This window comes from Octopus bimaculoides, chromosome 21, assembly GCF_046866305.1.
Source record: "Octopus bimaculoides isolate indiv1 chromosome 21, ASM4686630v1, whole genome shotgun sequence".
NCBI lineage: Eukaryota > Metazoa > Mollusca > Cephalopoda > Octopoda > Octopodidae > Octopus > Octopus bimaculoides.
The window spans coordinates 6146430-6159623 of NC_142948.1; the positions used below are offsets into that span (position 1 = coordinate 6146430).

Here is a 13194-nt window from a genome sequence, read left to right on the forward strand (position 1 = left end):
ACTTTCTTATAGTTAAATAAACTAACGCGTGTCTTAGGTTTATTAAACGGGGAACATAGTGAAATTGTGGCGTTTATGCCTTGCTGTGCGAATGAAGGTGCTAGCAATGCAACAAATAATTTTTAAAAAATTGAAATAATGAAAGTAGAATATAGTAACTCTACTGTCCGTGGTAATAATGAAAAAATATTCACCATGTTTTCAAATATTGGTGTTTGTTGTGAAGGTAAGGAAGAAAAGGGTGAGAATTTTTTTCTGATGAGTACAAAAGAGATTGGGGGTGAAATGGAGAGTAAAAGAGAAAGACAACGAAAGGAAAAAGAGAGATAGAAAGGGAGAATGTGATATTAGAAGAGGAGGGGGAAAAAAGAGGAATAGTGAATGTAAGGTGAAAGTGGTTAGAAAGATACACATACATATAGGGAGAGAAAGAGAGAGTAAAAAGAATGGAAGAGTAAAGGCGATAGAAATCACGGAAAAAAAGTATACTTGTAGAGAAGAGGGCGACAGAAAAAGAAAGTGATTGTAGAAGAGGACGAAGAAGAAAAAGTAACTGGAAATATAAGGTGGGAAGTGGCCGATAGATAGATAGAAAGTGAGAAATAGACGGGAAGGCAGATTTTTATAAGTTTAGCCAGAAGTGGAGTGCATCACTTACTCAAGCTTTCTCTGACTGGGTGGCTTAGATGAACAATCAGGTGCATTCACTGTTTGATTTTGCAGGTTAGTGGTTGTTTTTGTTTAACCCCAGGTCAGCTCTGATTGAAATATGATAAACAGCATTCCAACCGTGACCATCCCGTGTTTTTTTAAGATATAGTGTGCCCCCAACGGACTATCTTATCGAATGCATCCTTTCTTCTAAGACGGCAGTTGTTTATTTAGACAGGTGTTGTTCGATGATGATTTGACTGCTATTTCTAACAGTTTGGCCGACTTCGTAGGGGCTCTACTGCAGGTTAGTGGATGGATAGTTAGTTGGGAAATATAGACAGTGGATGACAAGGTCTGGGGAAAAAAGGACTGTCAAGTCTTGTAGGAAGGGCAACAAGTGCAACACATACTGAAAGAAAATGAATCAGCGACTGAACAGATAGATAGATAGATATTTGGCAATAAGCACAAAAATACAACACACATTAATGTTTACTATTAATACAAGCATTAATTAAAGGATGACTCAATACATCTGAGTATTAAATTTTATTTAATTCTACAAAGAAAAGGTTGACAATTTCAACTTAGTTGCCAAAACTTCGAAATCACTGTCCGCCTTTTCTTTCTGAAAATTATATAGATATATATAGATACTCACATAAATATGCATGCACACACACACATACAAACACTTACACAGAGTGCGAAGGGTGGATAGACGGAACTAGCAAGTGAAAAGTCGAAGTGAAAAGCAAGTGAAAAGAAAAAGAGCGAATGAATGAATGAATGAGAGAAGAGAACGACGTTTTTCTAAACTGATGTTTTGCACGCCTCATGTGTTGTCAAGCCAGATGCACGTGTAGATTTGATAGATATATTTCGTTTTCGTTTCCCTTCCTTCTTTAAAGTTGTTATTTCAGTATTATCAAATAAAGAAATCATTATTTATTTCTTTTACCCCCGCTATCATCTCCGCCCTTTTTTTTTTTTCTTGAATTTTTCGTCTTTTTTTCCTCGTGTTAAGCAGTCAAAAACAATGCTTTCTGAAGGGTTTTTCCGCCTCTTTACCCTCCACTTCTAATTCTAATATATCTACGAGATCGGCCAAACTGTTAGAAATAGCAGTCAAATCTTCATCGAATCACACCTGCTTAAACTGTTGAAAAGGTTGCAAGACGCAACGAAAATTTTAGAAAAATAAAGAAGGAAATAAGTAGAAATTTTACCGGTGAGTGTGTTAAATTATAAGGCACTAAAAGAGAATGACTCTCCCCAGTACAACATTATATATATATATATATATATATATATATATATATATATATATATGAAATCTTGTCTTTTTGGATTCCGTTTATTCTTCTCTACACCTCCATCAATATTCAATCGCCTCTTCAACACCGGACTATCCAAGTAGTCTTATCGATACTGTACTAGACGATATATAAGCGAAAACCACAGAATGCTCAGATACCCGACTGGGAATAAAATACGCATCACAATCGGATGACAACGATACCCAACCAGCTAACAAGTTGTTGATAGTGTGTCTGTGTGTACGAACGTTTTGCACTCCGTTGTATACACCGAGCTCTTAGCAGCTTGTTAGTATGCGGAGATACATTTTTTACTACTTCCAACAACTGGGCTTTGGTCATACGGGGACATTTCACGTCCGTCTCCCCACCCCCGTTTGAATGAGGAGGTGTGGGGTGGCTGTATCCGTAGCCTTTACTTTGCACTACTAAATTGGGGGATGAAGTTAATAATATGGGGGCTGATTGTTCGTTTGTGTGAAAGATATAGAGTTATAGTATAAGTGGCATGTCATGGTCTTCATTCTGTTCCCAGTAGCATCGATGGTAAGTCTTGAGTACTTCCTCTCCCTACTGACTCTCATATATGTATATGTGTATCTGTAAGTATATACACATAAATGTGTGTTTGTGTGGATAGATATATATGTGTGTGTGTGTATAGATAGATAGACAGATGTAGATAGATAGACAGGTATATATATATATATATATATATATATATATATATATATATATAGATATATAGATAGACAGGTATAGATAGATAGATAGATAGATAGACAGGTATATATAGATAGATAGATAGATAGAAAGACAGGTATAGATAGATAGATAGATAGAAAGACAGGTATAGATAGATAGATAGAAAGACAGGTATATATAGATAGAAAGATAGGTATATATATAAATATAGACAGACAGATATATATATATATAAATATAGATAGATATATATATATTCAATGATGATTTGACTATATATATATAAAGATAAATATATAAATAGAGATAGATAGACAGATATATATATAAATATAGACACTTAGATTGGTAGATAGATCTACAGCCATACTAATGGTTATGTGATTTGATTAAGAAGTTTGCTTCCAATCGTATGATTTTTGGGGTTCATTCCCATTGCTTGGTATTTGAACCAAGTGTCTTCTAGGATAACACTGAGTTAACTAACAGCTTGTAAGTGGATCTGATTGAAAGGAGAATGTGTGTCCGCGTATGCATGTATGTGCATGCTTATGTGTACCTGCTCTGTAGGTTTACATTTGTGCTTTTCTGAAAGTTGTGGGCTACAAGTGATAATATTGTTGTCATTTCTCCTCCTTTCAGCAAACTCTGTTAACTTGGCGTCTTTCAAGAGATCCCTTACTTGAAAAAGAGAAAAGGTTTAGTGACAGAAAGGGCGTCCAACTATAAAACAATGCCTTACTAATTTCATCATCTAACCCATGCCAGCATGGAAAACTGATATAAAGTTAACAAATGATTGTATGTCATTATCATCATTTAACATCCATTCTGCATGTTGGCATGGCTGGTCAGTTTGTTAGGATCAGATGAGTCCAAAGACTGCATCGTGTTCCACTGTCTGTTTTGGATGTCATTCCTAATGCCAACTACTTTACTACTGTGACATGTACAGGGTGCTTTTTTTCATGCCACCAGTGCTGGTGAGGTTGTCATGCAGTTCACTAGACTATGAAACCCAATGATGCGGGTTAGAGTATGAGAGGTGGGGGAAAAGTAGGTTCTTGTAAGGGAATTCTTGCATTTAGAAGAGAGGGAGAGAATGATCAGTACCAACGGTGTGCAAAAGTCAGTGGGGACAGAGGTACTGGGAGTGTGGATGGGGAAGCAAGAGATGAAGGAAAGGGAGATATGTATGTGTATGTACTAATATATATATATATATATATATATGTATGTGTGTGGATGTATGTTTGCATCTATATATAGGCACTGTGTGGTAAGAAGCTTGCCTCTCACCACATGATTCTGGGTTCAGTCCCACTGTGTGGCACCTTGGCCAAGTGTCTTCTATTATAGCCTCAGGCTGACCAAAGCCTTGTGAGTGGATTTCGTAGATGGAAACTGAAAGAAGCCCATCGTATATATATATGTATGTATTTGTGTGTCTGTGTCTGTTCTCCTATCCATAGTTTGACAGCCAATGTAGGTGTGTTTAAGTACATGTAACTTAGCAGTCTGGCAAAAGAGGCCAATAGAATAAGTACTAGGCTTACAAAGAATAAGTCTTAGGGTCAGTTTGTTTGACTAAAGGTGGTACTCCAGCACAGCCACAGTCAAATGACTGAAACAAGTAAAAAAAAAAAAATATATATATATATATATATATATCGTCATGGCACTCCGTCATTTATGACGATGAGGGTTCCAGTTGATTCAGTCAACAGAACCCCCCACCGGAGCCTTGTGGTGCTTTACGTGTTTTCGCTACCCTAACCACTGGGCAATTGCACCTCTACATATGTATGTATATATGTATATACACACACACACACACACACACACACACACACACACACACACACACACGCACACACACATAGATATATACATACACATGAAATTATATGTGCACACACACACACACACACTCTCTCTCTCTCTCAACAAGTGTCCAGTCAGTTTTTGTTTGCCAATTCCCCTGACAAGGCATTGGTAAGCATGAAGCAATTTTAGAAGACACTTGCTGAAACTGACTTATTTATTCCCAATACTTTTTTTTCTATTTCAACTGCTATTTATAATTTCTATGAAGAGATCATTTTCAAACTAATATCTCAAAATATTGGTTTCAAATTTTGACACAAGGCCAGCAAGTTTCAGGGAGAAGACAAGTTGATTATATCGACCCCAGTGATCACCTAGTGCTTATTTTATTGACCGCCCCCGCCCCAAAGGATGAAAGGCACAGTTGACCTTGGCAGAATTTGACAGATGAAATGCTACTAAGCATTTTGTCTGGTGTGCTAATGACTCTGGCAGCTTGCCACCCTAATATCTCTCAAAATATTGATTTCATACTGTGGCACAAGGCCAGCAAGTTTGGGGGAAGTGATAAGTTGATTGCAGCAACCTCAGTGTTCAACTGGTAATTGTTTTATCGACCTCGAAAGGACAACAAGCAAAGTCAGCCTCACCTTGACAGAATTTGAACTCATAACATAAAGACAGACAAAATGCCGCTCAGCACTTTGTCCCTTGTGCTAATGACTTTGGCAGCTCGCCACCTTAACCCTTTAGAAACAGAGCCTCGTTTGGAGTTTCAGTACCAAAAAGATGGAGCCCTTTTCAGAAGCCCTATACAGAGGGCATGCACTTATTTTTCAAAAAAAAATTATAAGAAATCAAGTAATTACCTTACGTATATAAAACTATATACATTCTCGACGTTCTTGTAGAAAATGAACTAGTACAATCTTCTTTGTCATTTAACTTTTTGGTTGTGAGATCAGCCCTGTCGTCTCCCAAGGGTTAATATCTCAAAATATTAAAATGTAATCCCTTCACATCAGCAATATTTTATTACCACAAAGGCAAAGAGCTGGCAGAACCGCCAGTGGCATTTCATCCATCTTTACATTCTGAGTTCAATATTACTTTTCCATCCTTTAAAGGTTGATAAAACAAGTACCAGGTGCCTACTGGGATCAATGTCATCAATTTACTCCCTCAAACTTGTTGACCTTGTGCCAAAATATGAAATCACTATTTCTTTACCGTATAATTGGCTAAAAATTGAAAGGTCAGTTAGCACTTGGAGCTTTGACTACATCCTCACAGAGATTTTTCTAACCTATAGTCTGCTCAGATGTAACGGACGCTCAGATGGCATCATAAGGGGCCTTAAGGTCTACCTGGCTGCTGGAAATTGAATTGGCCATATTCTATAGATTCCACTGACCAACAAAATTATTGTTGCATTGATACCAACAATTGGTATTACCTAATTTGAGTATGCTGAATTTAAATATGAAGTTAGTTTTTCTGTGTAAACTCTAGGTCCTTTGCAATTAAGGGTTTTTTTTTTTTTTAATATTTTCCAAATTTTGAATATTTCCTGAGATACAATGTAATCCATTTGATAATTTTCTAGTTATACTATCTTCAAACTAGATGGAAAAAAAACAAATATCTCTGCATTGTGATTCTAACTTTATTCTTATCTATGAGTTAGTATACCACAATAAGAATTAGGTCATAAAAATATTTCTTATTCTAATGCTAAGTAAAATAAAGGTTCTTGTGCGCCAGTTATTTTTCTCCATCTGCTTTTCAGTTGAAAACATATTATATGCAAAATGGTAGGTGTACATAGTTGAGAAGCTGATTAGGATGGAAGATAAAACACATAGATCATATTCAGGGAAGGATTTGCACTTGGAGCTCATGCATTTGTAGACTTTCTCAGGGAAATTTCATTTAATACTCCAGCAGAGTGGACTTGGTGCTTTTTACCTGGCACAAGCACAGGCAAGGTCAGTTTCGGCAAGGTTTTTACAGCTGGATGCCCTTCCAAATGCCAACCACTTTACAGTGTGGACTGGGTGCTTTTAAGTGAGACCTGCACTGACAGGGTCACCAAGTACATGCAAGACAACACATGCACGTGCACACATACACACACACACAAGGGTGTGCTGAAAAGTTCCTGGCTTTAAGGGTATCGTGAAAGGCTTGGTTAGAAGCCCAACCTTCTGAATTTTTTTACAGGGTTTAGAAAAACTGAAGGACCGCTGCAATAAGTGTGCAAATCTGGGAGGGGAATATGTTGCATAAAATCATAATCAGTTGATCCTCCTCTATTTTCTTTTACCCAAATCAGGAATTTTTCAGTGCCCCGCCCCCCACCCTCATATATCCATCCAACCCATGCCAGCATGGAACATGGATGTTAAATGAGAATTATGATGATATTACTCTGGTGGGTTGACATTAATGTTTAGCGTGGCATGAAATTACAATTACATGTGTATAATATTTGTATAATCATACTTATATACAAATATACATGTGTACACACACACACACACACACACACTGTTATCATTCATTATCATTTTACATGCCTTATTTATGATCTTGCCTTTTTTTTAATGCTTAGTGATTGATATTAAGTAAAGACATTTGTTTGTTAAATTACTCTGACAATTGATGCAAATAATATGCAGAGCAATCCACTGACAAATGTTTAAAACAGATGTGAAGCCGATTTAGATTTGGTTTATGGCATTTTAATCTCTCCTACTCTTCCTCCACCTCCTCCCACTACTTTGTCCCCTCCTCCTCCTACTTGCCTTCTATGTCTTTCTCATTCACTTTGTCTTGCTTTCTTTCTCAACTTTGGTTAGATTCCCAATTTCTGTCTCCCTCATCCTTCATGTTTGTCTTCGTTTCAATGTAAGAAATGTTTAACTGTTTCTTGTCTGAAATGTTGCCAAATAACCTCTTGTGTTTTCGTTCACGCCTTGTATGATCCATGACCAGAGAAGTGTATGCTTGTGTGTGTGTGTATGCTAAGATCAAACTGTAGAACACGTGTGTGTGTGTGTGTGGTGGGGGTGTTACAAGTGTACATGGGACACAGTTGCAGTGAGCACACCCTATTTCAGTCAACAAGCTGCCATTGTATCTATTCTCCAAGTTGGGATTTCCAAGTCTTTGATAACAAACTGAGTTATATACTTATCTATCTTGATTTTCTCCCCCCCCCCTCTCTCTCTTTCACTGTCACAGTTTCTCATTCCATCCGACTTACACATTCACATACGTACCCCTGTTTCTTTTCATGCTCACACCTGTTTTTTTTTTTGTTTGTTTTTTTTTTACCATTCTTTTTATCCCAACCTTTTTACTGGTATAGTATGATAGTACTGTTCTCCAGATTTTAAATATGCTTTCCATTCAAGTTTCTTTTCTTCTTCAAATGGTTTAGTCAAGAGTATTGAGCATGCTTTTGATCTTTGCTGGGCCACTAAAACTTGTGAGAAGAAAAATAGTTTGGTCCTTAAATAAACAAGAAGTTAAAAGATTCGACAACACATGAGTCAACAACATAAGAGCCATCAAGGAGAACAAGGTGCTAAATCTGGTAAATAGGGTGGGTGCGGAAGCAATACCATGTTGTTTTTGGCAAGAAACTCATGAATGATGACAGCTCGGTTCTGAATCCACTTATAAGGATTTGGTCAGTCTGAGGCCATAGTATAAGACATTTCCCCAAGGTGTCCCACAGTGGGACTGAACCTGGCACTATGTGGTTGGGAAGCAAACTTCTTACCGCATAGATACACCTACACCAACTTATATACACATACATACATACATACATACATACAGAGAGAGAGAGAAGTGAGAGTAAGACTGAGAGAATAATTTGATCATGGAGCTTAAAGCCAGCTAGAAATTAATATGTAATACTTTTGTGGTTTAGTGCAGCATGATTGAATCCTTTTACGTAAGAATTCGTGATTTGTGGGGATTATTAGAATACCGTTTTAACCCCAGGTTCCACCACTTCTTTTACGGCTTACAAGACATACCAGTTACAAAATTAAATTATACCTTACCAGTCTATAACGTTATACATAAATTTGTATTTTCAATTACAAAAATTTACTTTTCTTTAATGTATGATTATTTCTTAAATATACTGATATACACTTCCGATATATACTGATATACACATACATATATGTACACATATGTATATAAACATATATATGCACATATACTTGTGTGTCATATATTTAGATACATGTATGTATGTCTATTTGTGTGTATAGACACTCTGATACCATATTTGTCTTCATATTAATAAAAATTTTAAATTAAATACTACTTTCACTTATTAATATCTTCAGCATGAATCATATATATATATATATATATATATATATATTTGTGTGTCTCTATATGTATGTGTCTGTATATATATTTATACACACACACACACACACACACACACACACACACTCAAATACACACACATATGCTCATCAGAAATCAACCTCAAGAGTTCTTCAGGTCAATGTTCTTACCATAATTTTTGGTAAAACATCAATTCCGTTGTATCACTATGATTGAAATAGAAGAGCCTCATCACATTATTTATTCTTAAATCTGGGGATTAGTTTGCAGTTTAAACATGTCTGAATGAGAGAGAAAGAGTGAGAGAGAGAGAGAGAGAGAGAGAGAGAGTGGGGGGGAGATATGACGGTAAGAAAGAAAGAAATAAAAGAAGTAATGAACAGAGGAAGGTAGAAAGAGAGTGAGAAAGAGAAGGAGAAGGTGAGAAAGAAAGGGAGTTAGATAAGGAGAAAGGAGGAAGGAAAAGCAGGAAAGAGGAGATCGAACGAAAGAAAAGGAGAGAGAGAAAGAAAGAAGGAAAGAGATAGAGTGAAAAGAACAAAAAGAGAGGGATGTGTGAAAGAAAGAAAGAATGAAGAATGATAACTGTTTTTGAATGCGAAAAGAGGTCACGGAAAACCTGTTGTTGTTCTGTTGAGCAAAAAGACTAAGAGTCAGTGTTTGGACGTTTGCCATCTTCAAAATGTGTCACTTTAACATTTATTTCTTGCTGATGTATCAAGTAGTGTCTTCTTTAATTAGGTCTGTTATTTCCTGCAAATGTCAAAGCACGTTGCTAAGTGGTTAAGGTATTCGGCTCACGATCGTAAGGTGACTAGTTCAAGTCTCGGTTGGCCCACATTATATGTCATTGAGCAATAGACTCTTCATCTGATGTTACTCCAGTCCACTCAGCCAGCAAAAATGAGTTGTACCTGGATTTCAAAGGCCAGCCTTATTTTTTATTTTCTTTATTGCCCACCAGGGGCTAAACATAGAGGGGACAAACAAGGACAGACAAAGGGATATTAAGTCGATTACATCGACCCCAGTGCGTAACTGGTACTTAATTTATCGACCCCGGAAGGATGAAAGGCAAAGTTGACTTCGGCGGAATTTGAACTCAGAACGTAACGACAGACGAAATACCGGTAAGCATTTCGCCCGGCGTGCTAACGGTTCTACCAGCCTTGTCACATCTTGTGTCATGCTGAATCTCCTTGATGTCACTGTATGTTTGTGGATAACAGAGAGAAAGAGGGGAACAGTACTAGAGCGTTAAGAGTACACACACCTGTGGGGTGCTGAGCCACTTGTACATTAATTTCATGAGCGAGCTGTTCCACTGATCGGATCAACTGGAACACTTGTCATAACTAGCAAAGTGCCAATCCCCCTATCTCCTGCCAGACTCATTAGTCTCTAATCACGATTATTGTCTTTTTGAATCCTTACATTAAATGTAAAAATCAACATAATTTAAAGCAACATTACTTTTCTTTAATTTTTTTTTTAATCTTTTCTCCAACAATAAACAGGTGAAATGTTGTAAAACTAATATTCGTAACAAATATGGAAACAACAGTAGCAGCAGTAGCAGCAGCAGCTGCAATTCTAACACCAAAAGGAATAAATGCAAGGTACACACCTCTTAATATAATATTTTAGTTTTACTAATTAATGTTGTTAATGAACATTTGTCAAAACTGTGTTTTGTGAAGCACACTAAAATTCTATGCGTGATTGTTAGTTGGTGTCAGACATGAAAATTAAGTAATTAAACAACACAAACACAAAGTATGGTAATGTTATGTTGTGGATATTGAGATTCAGATCGTAAATATCGTTACAAATTTGATGATGATCAGGGATTCAGAAAGACAGAAACAGCAGTCCTACATTCAATTCTATCCATTCAATGTTATTTATTGCAAATTAAATTGATGTTTATCAGAAATAACCAATATGTGTAAAATAAAACTGGTTTATCAGTGGTTAACATTTTACATAATAAGCAGTTTTATTAATTATCCTTATATTATTTTAATTATATTATTCTTTGAATGGGTTCGCTCATTGGATTATGGCCAAGCTGGGGCACTATTTTCATTGGTTTCAGTTCATGATATTGATTTCACATTTTGGCACAAGGCCAGCATCAACCCTAGTGTTCAGCTGGTACTGATTTTATTGACCTTGAAAAGGATAAAAGGCAAAATCAACCCCAGCAGAATTTGAACCCAGAACCTAAGGATAGATGAAACGCCATTAAGCATTTTGCTCGATGTGCTAATGATTCTGCCAACTCGCTGCCCTAATCCATCATATTGATCCCAGGACTTGTTTCAATTTATACATACTTTATTGATCTATGTTGATTGAATGCTACTATTTTGTACATAGAAATGCAACTTTCTTACACTGTTTTACAAAAAACAGGCATATTCTTTTATTTTCTACTCTTGGCGCAAGGCCTGAAATTTTGGGGAAGGGAGCCAGTCGATTAGATCGACCCAGTATGCAACTGGTACTTAATTTATCAACCCTGAAAGGATGAAAGGCAAAGTCGACCTTGGCGGAATTTGAACTCAGAACAAAGACAGACAAAATACCGCTAAGCATTTTGCCCGGTGTGTGTGTGTGTGTATACACAATCATACACACAAATAATCCATTGCAGTTAGGCATTCATATCTACTTTGAAACATCCAATGCCGACTTCTAATTAACAGCAGTGGTGAAACATACGTAGGAGCTAAATATTTTTGTTGCTGTTTATTTATCTTAATTTTTCACTTCATACATTCTGTTTATCATAACTAGTAACACTGCTAAGTAGAGTGGTCAATCAACTAACCACTATACCGAATGATGATATCTATATGGATAACCACTATATTATAGATGGATAATAACTAACCACTGTACTGGATAATGATAATCCATATGGAGCTCTGATTCCTGCAGTAATAGTCTTTCATCTAAATGTACACACAAGATATAGATATAAAGATGCTAATACTCAAAGGATTTATTGTATGTCATGTATACACCTTATTGTATATATTGTCTGACCAAATGTACGAGGGAGTGCTGAAAAGTTCCTGGCTTTAAGGGTATCACGAAAGGCTTGGTTGGAGGCCCAACCTTCCAAGTTCTTTCACAGGGTTTAGGAAAACTGAAGGACTGCTGCAATAAGTGTGTGAATTTGATTAGGGAATATGCTGAATAAAATCATAATTAATTAATCCTCCTGTATTTTCTTTTACCAAAAGCCAGGAACTTTTCACACCCCATCGTATTCTCTTATTCTTTTACTTGTTTCAGTTATTTGGCTGCAGCCATGCTGGAGTACCACTTTAAAGGGTTTTCGTTGAAGAAATCGACCCCAGGACCTATTCTTTGTAAGTCTAGTACTTATTCTATCAGTGTGTTTGGCTGAATGGCCAAGTTACAGAGTCATAAAAACACCACCATTGGTTGTCGAGTGATTGCAGAGGAACAAACGCAGACATACACACATAAATACATATATACACACAGACACACACACACACATACACAACAGGCTTTTTACAGTTTTCATCTACTAAATCCATTCAAGGCTTTGGTCAGCCCAAGGCGACAGTAGAAGACACTTGCCCAAAGTTCCACACAATGGGACTGAACCCAGAAGCATGTGGTTGGGAAGCAAGCTTTGTACCACACAGCCATGCCTTGTGTATTTTTTCTTTGTACGGGTGTGTGCATGTACGCCAGAGTAAAGGTAAGCAAGTGTGTATTTGATCGGCAGTATTCCAGCAAGAATAGCTTTTTTGTTCGCTGCATTGAATCAACAAGAAAGCAAGAGTTGAGTTAGTTGATCTGACATCATATATGGTATTGAGAGATTCCATGAGTAACATTGGCAATGCTTCCTTTAACAGAAACTGCAGATAGATAGATAAGTATAATGACAAATAGGCAATGCTTTACAAAGGAATATCTTTCAGATCTACATATCATTTTTTAATTCAATCTTCTTTTTAATTGTGCCTACATCAAAGAATTACTTCAAAGCAAAACATTTCATTGTTTAATAAGGGAAATTGTGTATATGTAAATAGAAATATGTATGTGCATTGCTGCATGTATGTACATGTGTATATGTGCCTGTATGTATCTAAGAATATGTGTGTATGAATGACACACATGTATATATAAATATGTTTGAATCTTTGTTAATATATATGTATGTGTGTTTGTAAATGAAAATATATGGATATATATAAATATATATTATATGTAAAGATGTATATGTAATATGTATGTATGCATTTATAAATGTACG

The 13194-nt window shown here is 36.4% G+C and overlaps 2 long non-coding RNA genes across 2 annotated transcripts in view; one reads left to right on the forward strand and one right to left on the reverse strand.

Annotated features, from left to right (window-relative positions):
• The window catches only part of LOC128250452 (uncharacterized), a 288580-nt gene extending 288246 nt beyond the window's left edge, over window positions 1-334 (reverse strand). Inside the window, exon 1 of the long non-coding RNA XR_008266466.2 lies at window positions 195-334. This is a non-coding gene — a long non-coding RNA (uncharacterized LOC128250452). The remainder of the gene's footprint in view (window positions 1-194) is intronic.
• Window positions 335-587: 253 nt separating this feature from the next.
• On the forward strand, window positions 588-12272 carry LOC149131483 (uncharacterized). The gene is made up of 3 exons (XR_016237734.1): window positions 588-723; window positions 10403-10504; window positions 12192-12272. It is a non-coding gene; the product is annotated as an uncharacterized LOC149131483 (long non-coding RNA).
• Window positions 12273-13194: the final 922 nt, after the last annotated feature.